Here is a 21,250-nt window from a genome sequence, read left to right as displayed (position 1 = left end):
AATTTTTTTTTATAAAAGTAATGAATATTACACAATAATCACAAGGAAGATACAATGGAGAATCACATTGAATAATACTTATCGTTGCTTCTACTATGTTTATCGTGCTCCAAAATGAATTTTTGCTGTAAAAATCCAAGATTATTTAAGAAAAATAAGGTTTTTTTCTTTAATTACGAAAAATGAGCATCCAAAGATATGGGCATCAGAACTCTGGCATGTGCGTAGGGAAACACATTTGAGAGCGTTTGGAGCATTTAGAAAATCGTTTGGGGGTGTCTGACTCTAGCATACATATTTGGAAACGTGTTTGAGCAAAGGAGAAAAAAGATTTAGCCTTTGACTTCTTCATATGAGTTTTAGAAGTTGAAGTTAGATTTCATTTGTCCTAGGTCGCCCGTCAATCCAAATTATGAGGCTCTAGATATGATCCAAATTCATCACATACATCATAAGATGTAAAATATGATGAAGATAAATTTAGGAAATTTCTTTACTGACCTTTTAACCTTCTTGGTTATCCCGGCAAAATTTTTAGAATGTCTCTATATTTCAAAAATGCATTTTCGAAATCATTTTTTTTTTTGAAAAAAAGTTGACTTCGGAAGTGCACTTCCGAAAACACAAAAAGTATTTTCGGAGATGCATTTCCGAAATCACTTTTTTTTTTGGAGAGGGGTGTCTTCGGATATGCATATCCGAAAAAATAAATTGCTGTAACATTACTTAAATAATATGAACAACATGAATAAAAGAAAACACCAAAAAGATAAGTTGTATTTGTTTTAATGAGTAATTTTATAAAATAAACTACATTGCACATATGACAAATAATTGTTTACATACTACATTAAAAGATTAAGTGAAATAAAATGTCAAATAAATGTTTGACAATCCAAAAAGTGAAGTGATAGAACCTGAAAATGAATAATATAAAGTTAGGATTCAAATAAAATATAAGAGTTAGTCAAATGAAATTGAAAATTAAATTGCATATAGATATTTAGTGACGCATACCTTCTAAAGGTTTTGAAAAACTTCTTTGAAAACAACATTTGTAGTAGTATCCAAACTTTGTTTGAGTTTGTCATGAATTATAATTTTCAAACCTTGCTTGCTTTTAACCCTAGAGAAAGCGACATAAAGTTGCCCATGACTAAATACCTCTTTTGGCAAATATAAGCCGACAAAGTCCAATGATTGCCCTTGTGACTTGTTAATAGTCATGGCAAAAGAGACAATAATAGGAAATTGTCCTCGAACCAGCTTGAACGACCATGGTGATTGAGATGGTGACAATGACATTCTTGGGATATAAATGATGTTTCCAATATTTTTTTTCCTGAAATGATTTGTGCTTCAATAACATGATTGGCTAATCTTGTAACGGTAAGTCTAGTTCCATTACATAAACCTTCTGATTGATCCAAATTTCTCAACAACATGATAGTTGTGCCAATTTTCAATTTGATAGAATGGTTGGGCAGGCCAGAAGTTTTCAAAGCATTCAAAAATTCAGGAGTTAAATGTTCAAACGCATCAAATTCAGTTCCCTCGGAAGTGTCAATTGAGTCGGAGCTTAGATACTCCTTTTCGGTTCCTAAAATATAATATATCAATATGTAAAAAAAATAAGTAGAGTTAGATTAAAAAGGATATATTAGTATTTAAACAATATAAATGAATCATAACATAAGCATAAAAATAAATAAAAAGGGTATGAAAAAAAAAGCCATTTTATATAGTTGGGCCTCTAGCCATGTTTTGCTATAACTATTAAATGGTATTTCATACTTGGGCTATAATTGGAAGACCCAATTGCAATAGATAATCAAATAAGTGATGCAGTAATAAGAAAAAAAACAGCAATTAGGTTATTGAGTGTTAAATTGGTCTCAAGTAAACCGTAAAAGCTGAGTTTCCCACACGTGATTGGATAAATTTGTGGTCTAAAGTAACACACATTCCAGCAGTTAGGTTTGCATGTGGAAGAGAAAAAGTAACTCCACACTACATGCTCAGCGGATGTTATTGAGTGTAAAAATGGTCATAAAATTTTCTTCAATACTGCACTCAATCTTCTCTATGTGTAACTGTTTACTAATTAGCTCAAGCAAACATGTGGCTATAAATATTTACTCTGCTGGGCAATTCAGTTCATATCCATCAAACTTTGTTGAAAGCAAAATGAATAACGATTTATTTATCGAAGACGTGTTTTGGCATTCAGATAGCGAGTAAAAACTCATATAATCCTGTTTTGTTTTTTTCTTATATATATTATTGGTTGTAATATGTTTAATATGCTATTTGTTTTTCAACTATAATGAATGCAGTTCCGATGATTCGTCCGATGATGGTGGTGTTGATGAATACTTCTGGGAAAAAAGAATTACTTCAACCTACACTGCATATGGAAATGTTCTTGTAAAAATTAACATATTTGTCAATATATTGATTCTGGATTTCATTAACAAACTAACTCAGTTAGATCACAATATATTTGTGCAACATTTTCCAAGGGAAGTTGGAAGGTACTGTCGGTTTTTATCTTCAGAGATAGATTTGTGTGACGTGGATACAGGGGTTATATATGAATGCGACATCCTCTGTCGGGTTCGTAACAGTCAAGAGGAGTTGTACATAGGGGAGGGGTGGTACAGCTTTGCAAGGACGAAAAGGCTTACGATGGGTGATCGGTTGGGGTTTACCATTTCGCGTTTTCCGTATATGTTGTATGTGACATTGTTGAACCGCTGAAGCTAAATTGTATCATGGTGCAATGTTAAAAATCTGGAATGTTAACTGAACTATGGGTATCTAAGTATCTCTTAATGTGAACTATGGTGTTTTGTAGCAGTGACATTAGTCGTGTTCTATGTACCGAAAAATCGTATTTTGTAATAGGTTCAGCAGTCTTGTTAAATCTAATTAAATGTGTGTTATGAATGTAATGAATGTAAAATATATTATGAATGGAAAATATGTTGTTATGGGTATTCTAGCATTTATATCTACTTGAATCAAATAATTTTCAATGCAGCAAAGCAGTAGTAAAATAAGGAGTCATCACATGCACAAAGTGATGAAGATATTAAGTTTGACTCATCTTATGCATAAATCCAGAACTGGTGTAAAACAAATTTTACTTAAACCTATCCCAATTTATATCAATAACTAAATTCAGAATTTTGTAAAACTGATTCTAATATTGCACCTAAATAGATATCAATACTCATAAGTGTCTAAAACATGGAAAGAAAGAATTTAGGTGTATAGCTATTCAGACTAAAAGTTATATGGTATAAATGAAAAAATGAATTCAAGTAACATAAAGTAGATTGTTGATAACAATAAATGAATAAAAGTTACCTGGTATAAGTTGTGTGACGTAATCATTTAATTCGTCGACGACCTCAATCGTTGAAGCCAAAATAGCTCTACTTTGCAGAAAATGCGGGTCTTTGTAGTTGTCCACCAAATTGGGATAGGTACTTGAAATAATTGCTTCAATTGGGTCATTGAAGTTAGAGATTAGAAATTCTTCAGGAATTGAAAGTTCAGCATAACCATCATTAGGTTCAGAAACTTTGCCATCGCCTATCCGAAGTATCCAATTTGAGAATTGTTCAACTTCTTCAATTGATGAGGTAGAATTACCACTTTGTAGCCTCATATTCTTGGTAAGTTTCAAGACCTTACAATGGTCCCAAATGTAAGAAGCATTAATGGTAGAGTGTATAATATCAGACCGACTCCCTCTTGGTACGACAGGTAGGATCTGTCTAAAGTCACCGCCAAATACAATGACTTTTCCCCCAAAAATTGGATTTGTCCCATTATTAGTTTCACTCATTATATCTTTCAAACTTTTATCAAGTGCCTCAAAGAAAAACTTATTGGCCATGGGAGCTTCATCCCATATTATAAGATCAGTTAATCTCAGAAGTTGAGCAAGTTCGTCTTTTTTGTCTATTTTGCAAACTGATGTTTCAATAGTTGGGACAGGAATCTTAAATTTGGAATGTGCTGTTCGTCCGCCTGGTAACAATAAACTTGCAATCCCGCTTGATGCAACATTTAGTACAATGCCTTCTTTTGAACGAATTGCGGCGGAGAGGGTGTTCCACATGAAAGTTTTACCTAATAAACACGACAATATATTCAGAGTTTGCAGTTCAATGTTATTTCATTAGTTGCATGGTATAAGAAGCTATGTGTTAATATATTTATATTTCAGATCAATGTAGCCGGATGTTCAATCAAATATATGCAGTATGTAAATAGGTGCGGTGTATATAAAATGTCAGTTGTAAATAGGTGCAGTGTGTATAAAATGTAAATAGGTGCAGTGTATATAAATAGGTGGGTAAGTTGTAAAATTCAAACCTGTTCCACCATAGCCATATAGGAAGAAAACTCCTCCACTTTGTGAATCAACAGCTTCCATGATTTCCGAATATATACGCGTCTGTTCATCTATAGGCATAACCATAAAAATCTCAGCGACACTGCAATGTTATAATAAATTCGGCTAACGACATGTAACAATGTAATATTGACCTGTCAAAGAAGAAAATAGCTTTTGATGTAGAAGACTTTGAGCAGCGACATCATAGTTTCTTTCGTCATAAACTAATCGATTACCAAGAGTATCAAGGACATAATTATCCGGATATGGCATTGGTTTGAAATCTTTCAAAGTTCTTCCGTTATTTTGTAACAGCGACTCTATTTCCATCAAAGTCAGTTGCTTGATTTCGTTATCTGTGAGTGTTAGTCCTGCAATGAATTAAAGTCATATGTGGAAATTTACAAATCAAAAGTGACATAGTTCTGTTAATTATCATAACCTGGATTTTTTGCCAAGCATCGTTGCTCATATAAAATACCGTCCGATAAGTATTGCCAAGTGGTATACCACACATGCTCTGACCGATCCATTGATGCAGACAACAACATTGTGACAAATAACTTTCTAAGGAACAGACTTGAACCCCATAGGTGCACCTCTTTGATTGCTTCAATAAACTCACGATCATCTTGCAGAAATCCCATGGCGAAGCATGCATCTCTGAAGGTTTTAAGCTGGACTCCATCTACCTTTTTGATGTCGTCATAACTTATGGGACCTTTCTTCGTGGTTAACATCATTCGTAGATAATATAACTCTCTTGTACATTGCGGAACCCACATAAGTCGACCAATTGTGTATCCCCGCTATCGTGGCTTCCAAGTTCTTGTTTTTTTTACATATACAAATTTTGAAACAAATTGTCCATAAGTTAGCTGCCTTGCCTCTTCATATTGATTATTTGCCTCGAACCAAGCCGTAAACATGGATTCTGTAACAGATGGCTTAATCAAGACATCTCCAATTTGCTCGTAATCTCGAAAGTAAACTGAATGCTCTCCTTCCATGTGAAAGAACAATCTCTCCACAGCAGGTTTCCTTCCATGTATTGAGTATGAGAAAATTCGCCAGCAAGCTTCACTTGGTGAAACATATCTACAATCTAGATATTGCTTGATCTCATCAATGTTTCTATCACCACGTGTGTTAGTTGCCTCAGATGGTACGATAACAGTTGAAATTCTACCAGAACCCTTGTTAATATATTTGAATAAGTACTTGATTGAAGTACTTTGGTTGCACCATTCCATATTTATGTGTGCTTCATACTTTAACAACAAATTTGGATTATGAGGAACGACATGACCGTTATGTAGTATTATACCGTTTTTCTCAATTGTGTTACCATTGTCTCTTCTTCTGTAAATAGGGTACCCATCTTGATCAACTACAGTTGTATTTTGAAACTTTTTGGGATAATACTTTGAACACCTGCCCTCCTTCATGCATTGTGCCTTTGTATTAGCAAGACCACAAGTACCATGCACCATATGAGTCTTAACCAAATTATACAGCCTTGGTTCCAAAATTGGATCTGGTATTTCAGCCGAAATAATCTTATCGATGTCGGAAGGAGCTGGATACTTGTTTGAAGGATGCAAGAAAATAAGAATGTGGGCATGTGGCAATCCTCCCTTTTGGAACTCAATCGTGTACATGTCTACAAAATAAATGATTCAACATATTCAATTAGAAAATGCAGGGATTATAAATAACTTATAAATTATAGTGCGTGAAAAACTTACACGCAAGAACTTTGCCTAAGATACCCTTCTTAGTTAAATCTGATAAAAGTTCATCAAGCTTTAGTTTGAAGATCCTGGAAATAATATCCGGTCTATCTTGAGGCTTCAAGTGAAGAGGTGCTAGTACTCTTTTTATCTCTGGCCAATTAGGATTGCAAGTAAAAGTGATGAATAAATCCGGAAACCCAACCTTGCTACAAATTGCCATTCCATCGTAATAAAGTTGATCCATGAACCGTCTACTTCCAACGTAGGATGATGGCAACACAACTCTTTTACCTGTGCTAGAACCAAGTGCTGCACTGTCATCACCCTCTTCATTGAGATTATTATATTTGGAAACTCTTAATTTTGACTGATTGTTACGTAGCCACTTTAATCTTTCAGATTCCATCATGGTGTACCCATCAACCAAAAATTGTTGAAAAAGTCTTCTTGATGATAACAAAGTCTTTGCCTCAGCGGATCTGGATTGAATACGAAATGCAAGCCACTCCCTAATTGTGAGTCGATTACGCTTGTTGTCATCAAATATTTCCAAATCACGATGGGCCACGTTAGGTCTATAACCATCCTCACCATATGGAAAAATCAATGGATATTGATATGCTAGATAACTTGCATGAAACTCATCTATTCTTTTTAGTTTTCCACTTCTTTTTTCCATAATAATGTCTCTTTCCTCAGCAGTGTCAACATCACCAACAATTAACGCCGCAACTTCAGACACGGTAGGTTGATTGTAGATTCTACCGTCAGTTTTACGGTCAGAAATGAGTCTCAACTTTAAGTTATGGACGTTATCAATGTTAATTCTTTCCCTGGCCATTTGGAAGCTTTTTGCATGACAGTTGTGTTCATAAAACATTGCTGACAGTTCCTGCACAATTTCCGGATCAAAATCGGTGGGATTCCTAAAAAAAGAAGATTCCAATGCATTAGTGACCAAATGAGAGTTGAGTGCAACTTGGTATGGGAACTGAAATCAAAAATAAAAATAATTACGTTAGACCATGCATTCTATTTTCGACCTCATTTTCGGTGTCATATATGTATAGTTGTGCGAACTTTGGTTTTTGACCTTGAAGAGGCAATAAACTACCAATTCTATGACAAGATTGACCTTGAATACGTATTGTGGGTGGTCCACAACCATTGTTGTACTTGTTATCTAACTTGGCACCAGGAGATGTGAATGCGAACATCATGTTGTAAACTCGTATTTGTTCTTGGAATTTTCTGCTCCTTACAGATTCATGATCAAAAAGTAGCCTTTTTAGAACGGGAGGCGGTGTTTTCAATTAAGGTAGTTCAACTTTTTCGTTACCACAACACAATGAATATTTAGGATTTGCAGAGTGCTTGTGTTTCTCCATCCTCTCTTGATACCACATCAAGGCAAAACAGTATCGACATTCAATCAGTGGATCGCCAACATCGTAATATTCTATGAATATAAGTAGATAATTGAGGGGACAAAGCTCTATTAATGAATTCAAATATAGCAATCATTTTAAGAAATATTGAACCATACCGTTTGATGGGCGAGGAATGGCATAAGTTTCGGTAACGTCCTCATACTCTGAACTATAGTCATCATCAGAATCAATAACTGCTAACATAGTAAACATGAGTAATTTGTTTTAAAAAATTGCATATATACATAGATACAACAGTATATTTGGTGTGTCATCATATATAATTGAGTCATAAGAACGACAGTCATGTATTGTAGGACAAAAGTACATGTTGATTGTATATATGCAAACCTGCAAAAGGATCATAATAAGAATCATCTTCGCTTTCACTTTGAAAATCCAGATTCACAGTGGACTTGAAAACTGGAGTTGGGCTGTTAAGTGGTGGAGATTTATCGGGAACTATAGTTGGAATGTTTTCAATAGCAGCACTTTGGTTGTCAGTGATTCGAGATGTTCCAGATATTGGCAACAAAGTAGGTGTCTTTGGAGGCTGCAGCGGCAACTGTGGACTGTTTTAGAAGTCAAAATAAATTGGATTAATGCCAGCCATTGAAACGTATTAGTGTAAGGACATAATAATGCAAATAACAAATCATACACATGATTGGTAGAAGTAGAATAAGTCAGGTTCTCTTTGTACTCCATTTCACTCCTTGGCATTCTTTGGTCTTCTAATGTAGGTTTGATTGCAAAAGTTGGAAATCCAAATGATTTTGGTGGACGCCCACGTCGGGGAGTGCCACCATATTGGCATTGTGGAGTACTAACAAAAACATAATTTGAGACGGAAAAAATTCCAATATATAGTAGTGTTATGTAAATCGTCGAAGTTGAGTAAAAAAATTGAAACAGATATGAATGCCACAAAATCAAACCTGTTATGATTTGTCGACGATCCAGTTTCAATATGTCCTTGTGCATATCTTGTAGTGTTGGCATCAATTTGTAACTTCTTAGGCCTGTTAGAACAAGATTTGTTCTTATCAATTATCTTAGTTTTGATGATAACAATAATATGAATTTTGCTTAAGATAATATGGTACTCTAATCCAATGCAATTTCCCTTTCAGGAAATATATAAAGAGTACGCATAATTCAGCGCTCAGAAGTTGTATCTCAAATGGTTCAGTATGCAACATCAGAACATGGTCTGGCAAGACATCAGAAGATGGTCGAAGCAGAATCAGAACATGGGTCTATGAAAGCATCAGAAGAACATGAGATCAGAAGCACTGAAGATCAGAAGATGGTATCACGCTCAGAAGCACTTCAAGGTCAGAAGATCAGAAGATGCTGTGCACCAAGCTGTTTGACTCTGATGATATTCAAACGTCGTATTCACAAACATCAGATCAGAAGGAAGTACACGTGGCAGACTACGCTGACTGACAAAAGGAACGTTAAAAGCTACTAAAGGCTACGTCAGTAGACACAGCGTGAACAAGGCTCGAGGTAGTTGACAAAAGCGTATAACATTAAATGCAAAGCTGTACGGAACACGCAAAGCATTAAATGCATTCAACGGTCATCTTCTCAACGCCTATAAATATGAAGTTCTGATGAGAAGCAAGGTTAACGATTCTGCACCAAAACAACTTATATCAAACTTGCTGAAACGCTGTTCAAATCTAAACTCAGAATCTTCATCTTCATCAAAGCTCACTACATTGCTGTTGTAATATCTTAGTGAGATTAAGCTTAAACGATTAAGAGAAATATCACAGTTGTGATTATAGCTTTTAAGAAGCATTTGTAAACTCTTGAATTGATTACATTAAGTTGTAAGGAACTAGAGTGATCGGTTGATCAGTATACTCTAGGAAGTCTTAGCAGTTGGCTGAGCAGAAAGTCTTAGGAGTGAACTAAGCCTAGAGTGATCGTGTTGATCAGTAGACTCTAGAAAAGTCTTAGGAGTGAACTAAGCAGTTGTTCCTGGAGTGATCAAGTTGTGATCAGAAGACTCTGGAAGACTTAGTTGCGGCTAAGTGGAAAACCATTGTAATCCGTGCGATTAGTGGATTAAATCCTCAGTTGAGGTAAATCATCTCTGCGGGGGTGGACTGGAGTAGCTTCGTTAACAGCGAACCAGGATAAAAATAATTGTGCATTTTATTTTTATCGTCCAAGATTTAAAGTTACACTTATTCAATCCCCCCATTTCTAAGTGTTTTTCTATCCTTCAATTGGTATCAGAGCCTGGTTCTAAGGTGCAAGCACTTAACCGTGTTTAGAAAAGATTCAGGAAGAGAAAAACGCTTCATTTAAAAGATGGTTGATGAAAGTGAAAAGACTACATCTACATCTGGCTCTGCTGAGCAATACAACGGTAACAATGGTTATACTAGACCGCCGGTATTTGATGGTGAAAACTTTGAATACTGGAAAGATAAACTGGAAAGTTACTTTCTGGGTCTAGATGGTGATCTATGGGATCTTCTGATGGATGGTTACAAACATCCAGTAAATGCCAGAGGCGTGAAGCTGTCAAGGCAAGAAATGAATGATGATCAAAAGAAGCTTTTCAGGAATCATCATAAATGTAGAACTGTTTTGCTGAATGCTATCTCTCATGCTGAGTATGAGAAGATATCTAACAGGGAAACGGCCTATGACATATATGAGTCCTTGAAAATGACTCATGAAGGAAATGCTCAAGTCAAGGAGACAAAAGCTCTTGCCTTAATCCAGAAGTATGAAGCCTTCAAGATGGAGGATGATGAAGACATTGAAAAGATGTTTTCGAGATTTCAAACTCTGACTGCTGGATTGAGAGTTCTTGACAAAGGATACACCAAGGCGGATCACGTAAAGAAGATCATCAGAAGCTTACCCAGAAGATGGGGTCCTATGGTGACTGCATTCAAGATTGCAAAGAATCTGAATGAAGTTTCTCTGGAAGAGCTTATCAGCGCCTTGAGAAGTCATGAGATTGAGTTGGACGCAAATGAGCCTCAAAAGAAAGGTAAGTCTATTGCATTAAAATCAAATATCAAGAAATGCACTAACGCTTTTCAGGCTAGAGAAGAAGATCCTGAAGAATCAGAATCTGAAGAAGAAGATGAACTGTCCCTGATCTCCAGAAGGCTAAATCAACTCTGGAAGACCAAGCAAAGGAAGTTCAGAGGCTTCAGAAGTTCAAGGAAATTTGAACGTGGAGAATCTTCTGATGAAAGAAGATTTGACAAGAAGAAGGTCATGTGCTATGAATGCAATGAGCCTGGACACTACAAGAATGAATGTCCAAATCTTCAGAAGGAAAGTCCCAAGAAAAAGCTTCATAAGAAGAAAAGTCTTATGGCAACCTGGGATGAGTCAGAAGATGATTCAGAAGATGAGCAGGCCAACTGTGCGCTGATGGCGACAGAAGATGACGGATCAGAATCTACATCAGAATCAGATTCTGAAGAGGTATTTTCTGAACTTACTAGAGATGAGTTAGTTTCCGGTCTAACTGAACTTCTGGAACTCAAGTCTCAGATTAGTCTCAAATACAAAAAGCTGAAAAAGCAATTTGAATTTGAAACAAAGAAGCTTGAGTTGGAGAATTCTGAATTAAAAGAAAGACTTTTAAAATTATCCAATAATGTTGGATCTCCTTCTGATTCAGAAAAATCCACTCCTAGTCTAAACCATATTCTGAAAGAATATGATTTAAGTTTCAGGAAGTTCTTATCTAGAAGTATTGGCAGAAGTCAGCTAGCTTCTATGATATATGCCGTATCTGGAAACAAAAGAGTTGGCATTGGTTATGAGGGTGAAACCCCATACAAACTTGAACCTGTTGATGAGATGAAAATCACATACAAGCCATTGTATGATCAGTTCAAGTATGGCCACTCACATGATATTAGGCACACTTCACATGCACAAAGTTTTCACATTACACACACCAAAAAGCATGTGACACAACCTAGGAAATATCATGAAACTCATATTAAAAATTATCATGCTGTTCCTCTTATTGCTTATAATGTTAAACCCAAGTTCAATCAGAACTTGAGAAAATCTAACAAGAAAGGACCCAAAAAGATGTGGGTACCTAAGGATAAGATTATTCCTATTGCAGATATCCTTGGCTGCAAGAAGGACAAAGCACAACATGTCATGGTACCTGGACTCTGGATGCTCGCGACACATGACAGGAAGAAGGTCTATGTTCCAAGACCTGGTGCTTAAGTCTGGAGGAGAAGCCAAGTTCGGAGGAGATCAGAAGGGCAAGATAATTGGCTCTGGAACTATAAAGTCTGGTAACTCTCCTTCCATTTCTAATGTACTTCTTGTAGAAGGATTAACTCATAACCTCTTATCTATCAGTCAATTAAGTGACAATGGTTATGATATAATCTTCAATCAAAAGTCTTGCAAGGCTGTAAATCAGAAGGATGGCTCAATCCTATTTACAGGCAAGAGGAAGAACAACATTTATAAGACAGATCTGCAAGATCTTATGAGTCAGAAGGTGACTTGTCTTATGTCTGTTTCTGAAGAGCAGTGGGTCTGGCACAGAAGATTAGGTCATGCTAGTTTGAGAAAGATTTCTCAGATTAACAAACTGAATCTGGTCAGAGGACTCCCTAATCTGAAATTCAAATCAGATGCTCTTTGTGAAGCATGTCAGAAGGGCAAGTTCTCCAAACCTGCATTCAAGTCTAAGAATGTTGTTTCTACCTCAAGGCCATTAGAACTCTTGCACATTGATCTGTTTGGCCCAGTCAAAACAGCATCTGTCAGAGGAAAGAAATATGGATTAGTCATCGTAGATGATTATAGTCGCTGGACATGGGTAAAATTCTTAAAACACAAGGATGAGACTCATTCAGTGTTCTTTGATTTCTGCATTCAGATTCAATCTGAAAAAGAGTGTAAAATCATAAAGGTCAGAAGTGATCATGGTGGTGAATTTGAGAACAAATCCTTTGAAGAATTCTTCAAAGAAAATGGTATTGCCCATGATTTCTCTTGTCCTAGAACTCCACAGCAAAATGGGGTTGTAGAACGAAAGAATAGGACTCTGCAAGAAATGGCCAGAACCATGATCAATGAAACCAATATGGCTAAGCATTTCTGGGCAGAAGCAATAAACACTGCATGTTATATTCAGAATAGAATCTCTATCAGACCTATTCTAAATAAGACTCCCTATGAATTGTGGAAGAATAGAAAGCCCAACATTTCATATTTCCATCCTTTTGGATGTGTATGCTTTATTCTGAACACTAAAGATCATCTTGGTAAGTTTGATTCCAAAGCTCAAAAGTGTTTCCTTCTTGGATATTCTGAACGCTCAAAAGGCTACAGAGTATACAATACTGAAACATTGGTTGTAGAAGAATCAATCAATATCAGGTTTGATGATAAGCTTGGTTCTGAAAAACCAAAGCAGTTTGATAATTTTGCAGGTTATGATATTGACATATCAGAAGTTGTTGAGCCAAGAAGCAACGCATCAGAAGCAGAGCTCCTCAGAAGCAAAGAACCAGAAGATCAAGTATCAGCTTCTCTGGAGGATCTAAGTATTTCTGAAGAACCATCTGTCAGAAGATCATCCAGACTCATCTCTGGTCATTCAGAAGATGTCATTCTTGGAAAGAAGGATGATCCAATCAGAACAAGAGCATTCCTTAAGAACAATGCAGATTGTCAATTAGGTCTTGTATCTTTGATCGAGCCAACTTCTGTTGATCATGCTCTAGAAGATCCAGACTGGATAATTGCTATGCAAGAAGAACTAAATCAGTTCACAAGGAATGATGTTTGGGATCTTGTTCCTAGACCAGATGGATTCAATATAATTAGTACAAATTGGGTCTTCAGAAACAAGCTCAGTGAGAAAGGCGAAGTGGTAAGGAACAAAGCCAGACTGGTGGCTCAGGGTTATAGTCAGCAAGAAGGGATTGACTACACAGAAACCTTTGCACCAGTGGCCAGGTTAGAATCTATTCTTCTACTAATTTCTTTTGCCTCTCAGCATAACATCACTCTCTATCAAATGGATGTTAAGAGTGCCTTCTTAAATGGTTATATAGATGAAGAAGTTTATGTCCATCAACCTCCGGGTTTTGAAGACTCTATGTCTCCGAATCATGTGTTTAAACTAAAGAAATCATTGTATGGATTGAAACAGGCTCCCAGAGCTTGGTATGAACGCTTAAGTTCTTTCCTTCTGGATAATGGTTTCACTAGAGGAAAAGTGGACACTACTCTCTTTTGTAAAACCTTTAAAAAGGATATTTTAATTTGTCAAATATATGTAGATGATATTATTTTTGGAACATCTAATGCTACACTTGGAAAGGAGTTTGCTAAGTCTATGCAGGCTGAGTTTGAAATGAGCATGATGGGAGAACTCAAGTATTTCCTTGGAATACAAATAAATCAAACATCAGAAGGAACATTTGTTCACCAAACCAAGTATGTGAAGGAACTTCTGAAGAAGTTTAATCTTCTGGACTGCAAAGAAGCCAAAACTCCTATGCATCCAACATGCATCCTAGGTAAGGATGAGGTAAGTAAGAAGGTAGATCAGAAGTTATACAGAGGTATGATTGGATCTCTCCTATATCTGACTGCTTCTAGACCTGACATTCTGTTCAGTGTTTGTTTGTGTGCTAGATTCCAATCAGATCCTAGAGAATCTCATTTAACTGCTGTTAAGAGAATTCTAAGGTATCTGAAAGGTACTACTAATGTTGGTTTAGTTTACAGAAAATCTAAAGAATACAACTTAGTAGGATTCTGCGATGCTGACTATGCTGGAGACAGAATTGAAAGAAAAAGTACTTCAGGAAGTTGCCAATTTCTTGGAAGTCATTTGATCTCCTGGTACAGCAAGAAGCAAGCAACTATTGCTCTATCAACCACAGAAGCAGAATATGTCGCGGCTGCTGGTTGTAGTACACAGATGCTCTGGATGAAGAGTCAGTTAGAAGATTATCAGATATTTGAGAGTAACATTCCTATATTCTGTGATAATACTTCTGCTATATGTTTATCTAAGAATCCTATTCTTCATTCAAAAGCTAAACATATTGAGATAAAACATCATTTCATAAGGGACTATGTTCAGAAGGGTGTTATTTCTTTAAACTTTGTTGATACAGACCATCAATGGGCTGATATCTTTACAAAACCCCTGGCTGAAGATAGGTTTAAGTTCATTCTGAAGAACATCAGTATGGATTTATGCCCAGAATGAGAAGATGAGAAGTTCTCATGTATGAGTATCTTCTGAAATGAATGTGGAACATTTCTTTTAATCAGAAGTTCTGATTGAATTCTTTTAGAAATCATGATTCGGTTATTACTAACGTTTCATTGTCTAAGTTGATTCAGAACCTCTTTTAAAGCAAAACAGCTGTTACGTTTTATCTCGGGATGGTAAACTTGTCGTTACTATTCATGGATAAGCGCGCGTGCAGTTGAAGGGACGCCGACCATAGGTAACTGTGCTAGTCACCTCATTTGTCTTTATTATCTCTCCTCACGTCACGTAACATTAAATGCTTTTCATCATTCGTTTCACTTTATTTTCTTTTAAATACTCTTCAAAATGGTTTTTGGTTTCCTATCTTTTTGTTTTCCTCTTAAAAGTTTTCTCTCTCTCGGTTTTCATTTCTTCTCTCAAAACCTAGCGTTCACCCTAAGCCTGTTGAAGCTCCATGACTCAAAGGCGACAGATCTCTGTGCATCTCGGGATGGCTCTTCTAATACCGCTCAAGTCAGACTCTTCTTTGATGTTGTTATCAACTTTCATCCAAAGACAGAAGACTTTCTTGAGTTGTGGGAAGATATACTCAACTTCTATGTTGAGTTTCTTGACCGAATGTTGTATTTTTTAATTTTTGTAGTCATTTCCTCTTTGGAAATTCTACTTTGTAGTTTTCTTTTCCTTGCTGCTTCTGCTTGTTAAACATAGGAACCTTTTGTAATATCTTTTGATTATCAATGAAAAAGTTTCTTTGTTTCACATTCCAGTGTTTCTATTTGTCTTATGCATCTGAATCTTTTTAAATATTCTTTTTGATGTTATGACAAAAAGGGGGAGAAAGATAAATGATAAATGATTTGATTAAATCTATCAGTTGCTGGGTAACAAGGCTCCCACACATTCACTAACAAGAACTGCAAGTTCTATATGGTTTAAGTGTTTTGCAGGTACAGAGAAGTGAAGAAAATCTTCAGAAGCAAACACTAGAAGCAAAACCATGGAAACTGAAGCAAGCTGAGTGCTGTCAAGCTTCAGAGATCAGAAGCAAGAAAGAAGAATGAATCAGAAGCACTGATAATAGAATTTGAATATCATTGTCTATCCTGTTCTGACAAAATTCTATTTGCTCTGATACATATAATGTTATGGCTCTGATACATTATTTGCTCTGATACATTATTTCAGCCTATATGGCTCTGATACATATAATGTGTTCAAACATACATTTTATGTTCTAACTCGTTCATGCTGACTTTTGTCGTTTAGTTTTTGCTCTGTAACATTTCAGGATGTAGAGATGCTCAGATGATGCTCTGGTACATTCAACAATGTTCTGATACAAATCTAGCATGAAGTGATGTTGGTAGACATTCAAAGTTCTGAAGCTATCCGAGGGAAGCAGAAATCAGAAAATGTGAATGTCCTAAAAGATCCAGAAAATTCAAGTTCTGAAGCTGTCCTGAATGGAAGCAGAAATCAGAAGCTGTGAATGTTCTGAAGATCAAAGAAATTCAAGTTCTGAAGCTGTCCTGAATGGAAGCAAGAATCAGAAGCTGTGAGTGTTCTAAGGATCTAAAGAAATTCAAGTTCTGAAGCTGTCCAATGGAAGCAGAAGTCAGAAGCTATGAATTTTCTGAAGACAAAAGCTTATATGATCGTCTCTACCGAAATAATCAGGGAAGTCTTTTATCAAAGTTCTTCGAGTATTTATTTCAGGGGGAGATTATTTATCTCAGGGGGAGATTGTTAATCTCAGGGGGAGACTTATTCATATGCTTATGCTATAGCTGTGTAATTTGTCTTTTGCCGTCTACTCTTTCTGATCGCAAATTCATATCATTTATATATGTTTTTGTCATCATCAAAAAGGGGGAGATTGTTAGAACAAGATTTGTTCTTATCAATTATCTTAGTTTTGATGATAACAATAATATGAATTTTGCTTAAGATAATATGGTACTCTAATCCAATGCAATTTCCCTTTCAGGAAATATATAAAGAGTACGCATAATTCAGCGCTCAGAAGTTGTATCTCAAATGGTTCAGTATGCAACATCAGAACATGGTCTGGCAAGACATCAGAAGATGGTCGAAGCAGAATCAGAACATGGGTCTATGAAAGCATCAGAAGAACATGAGATCAGAAGCACTGAAGATCAGAAGATGGTATCACGCTCAGAAGCACTTCAAGGTCAGAAGATCAGAAGATGCTGTGCACCAAGCTGTTTGACTCTGATGATATTCAAACGTCGTATTCACAAACATCAGATCAGAAGGAAGTACACGTGGCAGACTACGCTGACTGACAAAAGGAACGTTAAAAGCTACTAAAGGCTACGTCAGTAGACACAGCGTGAACAAGGCTCGAGGTAGTTGACAAAAGCGTATAACATTAAATGCAAAGCTGTACGGAACACGCAAAGCATTAAATGCATTCAACGGTCATCTTCTCAACGCCTATAAATATGAAGTTCTGATGAGAAGCAAGGTTAACGATTCTGCACCAAAACAACTTATATCAAACTTGCTGAAACGCTGTTCAAATCTAAACTCAGAATCTTCATCTTCATCAAAGCTCACTACATTGCTGTTGTAATATCTTAGTGAGATTAAGCTTAAACGATTAAGAGAAATATCACAGTTGTGATTATAGCTTTTAAGAAGCATTTGTAAACTCTTGAATTGATTACATTAAGTTGTAAGGAACTAGAGTGATCGGTTGATCAGTATACTCTAGGAAGTCTTAGCAGTTGGCTGAGCAGAAAGTCTTAGGAGTGAACTAAGCCTAGAGTGATCGTGTTGATCAGTAGACTCTAGAAAAGTCTTAGGAGTGAACTAAGCAGTTGTTCCTGGAGTGATCAAGTTGTGATCAGAAGACTCTGGAAGACTTAGTTGCGGCTAAGTGGAAAACCATTGTAATCCGTGCGATTAGTGGATTAAATCCTCAGTTGAGGTAAATCATCTCTGCGGGGGTGGACTGGAGTAGCTTCGTTAACAGCGAACCAGGATAAAAATAATTGTGCATTTTATTTTTATCGTCCAAGATTTAAAGTTACACTTATTCAATCCCCCCCTTTCTAAGTGTTTTTCTATCCTTCAAGGCCGTCCACGACCACGTTTGCATTGACTAACATTACCAGTAACGTCGTCTTTATCATGCGCTGTGAACCTATTCATAAGATTAGTTCCTACATCTTGTATATTCAAACACCTCTTCTGATTCTTAAAACCATGATAGCTAGGAAGAGGTAGGGAACCTCCAAACATTGCACTTAGTGCCTCTCCTTCAGCAACAACTTGTTCCACCGATTTTTTGTTATTTACAAATGTTGTTATATCCGCAAGAGGGTTTCTCGAAGAAGTGGTAGGAGTTGTGTATATCGGATTAGCAGTAGAGCATGGAGATTGAAATGTTCCAACCCCATTGTTGGAATTAAGCGCTTTAGGTTGAAGAGCAGTTGTCTTGAGACGTTTTATGTATTTTTGTTTACGTATGAGCATTCTTCGTGCTCGCGCCCTTTTAGCCGACAAATGAGGATAGTGATCCATATATTTCAAGAAACTGTCATAGATTCACAGCAACATCAAATAGTTAACTTGGCAATACATCCATCATAGCATGAAAGTCAATAAAAAAAACCACTACATTGTTAAAAGACATGTGATCAAGCATGAAATCAATATTCTATGTATGATGCATAGAGAGATTGTGGTCAGACAAATGAATTGATAGCTCTGAAAATCCTTGCAATTTATATAGATTCACATCATGTAGTAATGTTGGTTTGTGTACATGTATTCATTCAAGGAAGGTGATAATAAGATGCACCAAGTATTCACAGTAACTTCAATGTTAATATTTGGAAGAACATTAGATTGTGTACCTGAGAGATTAAGCCTTGATATTTCTATTCAAGTGAAGCAATCAACAATAATCTGATGAAAGTATGAAATGAATGGAAGAGTGCTTAGTTAACTTTAGTCTCTATTTTATTTAAATTTGGCGCCACTTTAGCCACTTTGCACCAAGACATTGAATTCAAATGGATTTTAATATATCCTTTAAAATAGTTTTTTATTTGTATTAGACTTATTTAGCATATATAAAATAATTTTTAAAGTAACTGGTGGTTGTTGGTGGCTCCTAGCAGACCTATGTAGGATACTTGACTTTGGGAAAATGAAAATGACAACTATTGAAAGTGACTGCATGGCCACCGATAGGATGCAAGCAATATATATTGTATTATATAAATAAATTTGACATGCTTAAAAGATGAAAGTATGACCATGGCCATGATGCCGTTTCTGCACCCCTTGTTGATAGTGACATGCATTTAATGTTTAGGAAGTGTTGCAAGTCAAGTAAAGTAAAGTTGCTTTTTTATGCTTAATTACTCGAGTGCTTTAGGTTTCCAACACAATCACCATCATTTGTTTCTTTCTTGTATGTTTTAAACCATGCATGTTTGTTATTGGATTAAGTATTATTAATAATTCAAAATTTAGTAACACAACTATACATATAACCAATGTTCATTTTTTTAAGATCATTGATATTGATATTTCAAACAGCCCTACATCACATTCAGTTAGCATTGTTACGATCATTGAAAAGAACAAACTATGGTTTACACAATTGATATTTCAAACTAACTTCATTTAGGATTCAGTTAGCAATGATAATATTATGTTTACACAATTGCATCTTTAATAAAGTTCCTACTTTATTCCACCATCCATTATCTGTTATAATATCAATTCTACATATTCAGCTCAAAGGCATACATTTAGTAAAGTGATTTCACAAACAAATCTACATTTATTTAGGCATTTTATTTGCTTAACTGCATATATAAGTATTCTGCAATATGCTTTTCAAATGGTATATATTGTACACATTGTCTAGAGTAAATAGGTATTCAAGTGATATTAAATAAGTGAGCTGCAATTCAAACATCAAGCAACACATTTAATTGTATAGCTGCAATTCAAACAACAATACTGAGAGCAAGTATCTCATCATCCATAGCATTTGAGGATTACATGAAATTCAAAAAGTAGAAAACACATGTCTGGACAACAACTTTCTAAAAGTGATGTAAATTGCATAGCATAAGCCCATTCAAAAAATATGATAATCTATATATGGTAGACACATGAAGAACAACTTTACTCCTTTTTAACGTGCTTGACTTTGGTGGCAGAATTCCGGGGTGTTAGATATTTGATCGGAGAAGATTCCTCGTTTGCTATGGCATCAGCTTCCCTCTTCGATGGCGTCTTAGTAGAGCTAGTTTCAGAAATGGTTACTTCAGCAGCAAGTACCTGCTAAAACAAAACACAAATATAAGTTAACGCCAAAATTGAAAAGGCCATTTAAAGTAATTGTAAAAACAAAGAACTGACAGAATATTCAAATACAGTGCACCAACCTTATTCAGGTTAATTGGCGTTATCGGCAGCGGAGGACTGATTTAGGCAGGCACGACATTGAACTGGGCAGGCACGACAATTTGAGATTCAATTTGAGGAACATCGGCCTTTTCCAGGGTGGCAACCGTAGGAGCTAGAGTTGGAGCCAAAACTGTATTTTCTGTTCCTTGGATTTTTGAAGTGTGCTGCAAGTATACAGTTGTTGAATTATCAAATAATTGTTTTATAGTAATATATATATATATATATATATATATATATATATATATATATATATATAAGGTAAACCTTAAAGAATTTATTACCTCGTTTGGGTTAAAGAATTCGTCAATCCGGTTGTAAACTTGACTGTCAGAATTAATCATCACAATGGAGCACTGCCTAAATTTTAAGGTGTACTTCACACGGAAAGCCAGCTTTTTCTTCAGAATAACATCAAGGTAAGTAGGATATATTTGTGGGTGATCCTCACTAGCCTAAATAACAAAAAGAAAACATTATAGCTATACATTTAGCATGATAATGATTAAAGGAGGAACAAAATTATAAGATAAACCTTTTTTATTATCTCCCTCAAGCTGGCAGCAGTCATCCCAACAATTGGAACACAATCCTTGTCTCAAAACATAAAGGTACAAACATAGCCATTGTACTCAACATCAACTTCAAGTTTGTACCTACATTAAGAATATAGACAAATTCAAGTAATGACTTGCTATTTGCATACCAATTAATGAGTAACAAATAAAAAACTGAAGTTCATAGTATTACTTCGTGACTTCGATATTATTGGGTCCACCGCAGTTGCATTCAAATGGTAGTTCTGGATCCTTTACTGCCTTGCTGCAGCCCGAGCAACATATATAGTACCATCCAGATTGTGCAGTCTTGAACCTCACAGTAGTGCCAACGGTCGTGCAGAAGAAGTCCTTGTCATGAACAAAGGAAAACGTTAAAATTTTTATAT

At 35.8% G+C, this 21,250-nt stretch overlaps 1 pseudogene; it reads right to left on the bottom strand.

Moving 5' to 3' along the window:
• Positions 1-1,020: 1,020 nt before the first annotated feature.
• Positions 1,021-20,648, bottom strand: LOC131625764 (uncharacterized; annotated as a pseudogene).
• Between the last annotated feature and the right edge of the window lie 602 nt (positions 20,649-21,250).

This window comes from Vicia villosa, unplaced genomic scaffold (assembly GCF_029867415.1).
Source record: "Vicia villosa cultivar HV-30 ecotype Madison, WI unplaced genomic scaffold, Vvil1.0 ctg.000236F_1_1_1, whole genome shotgun sequence".
NCBI lineage: Eukaryota > Viridiplantae > Streptophyta > Magnoliopsida > Fabales > Fabaceae > Vicia > Vicia villosa.
This window is presented reverse-complemented; position numbering and strand designations above follow the sequence as displayed.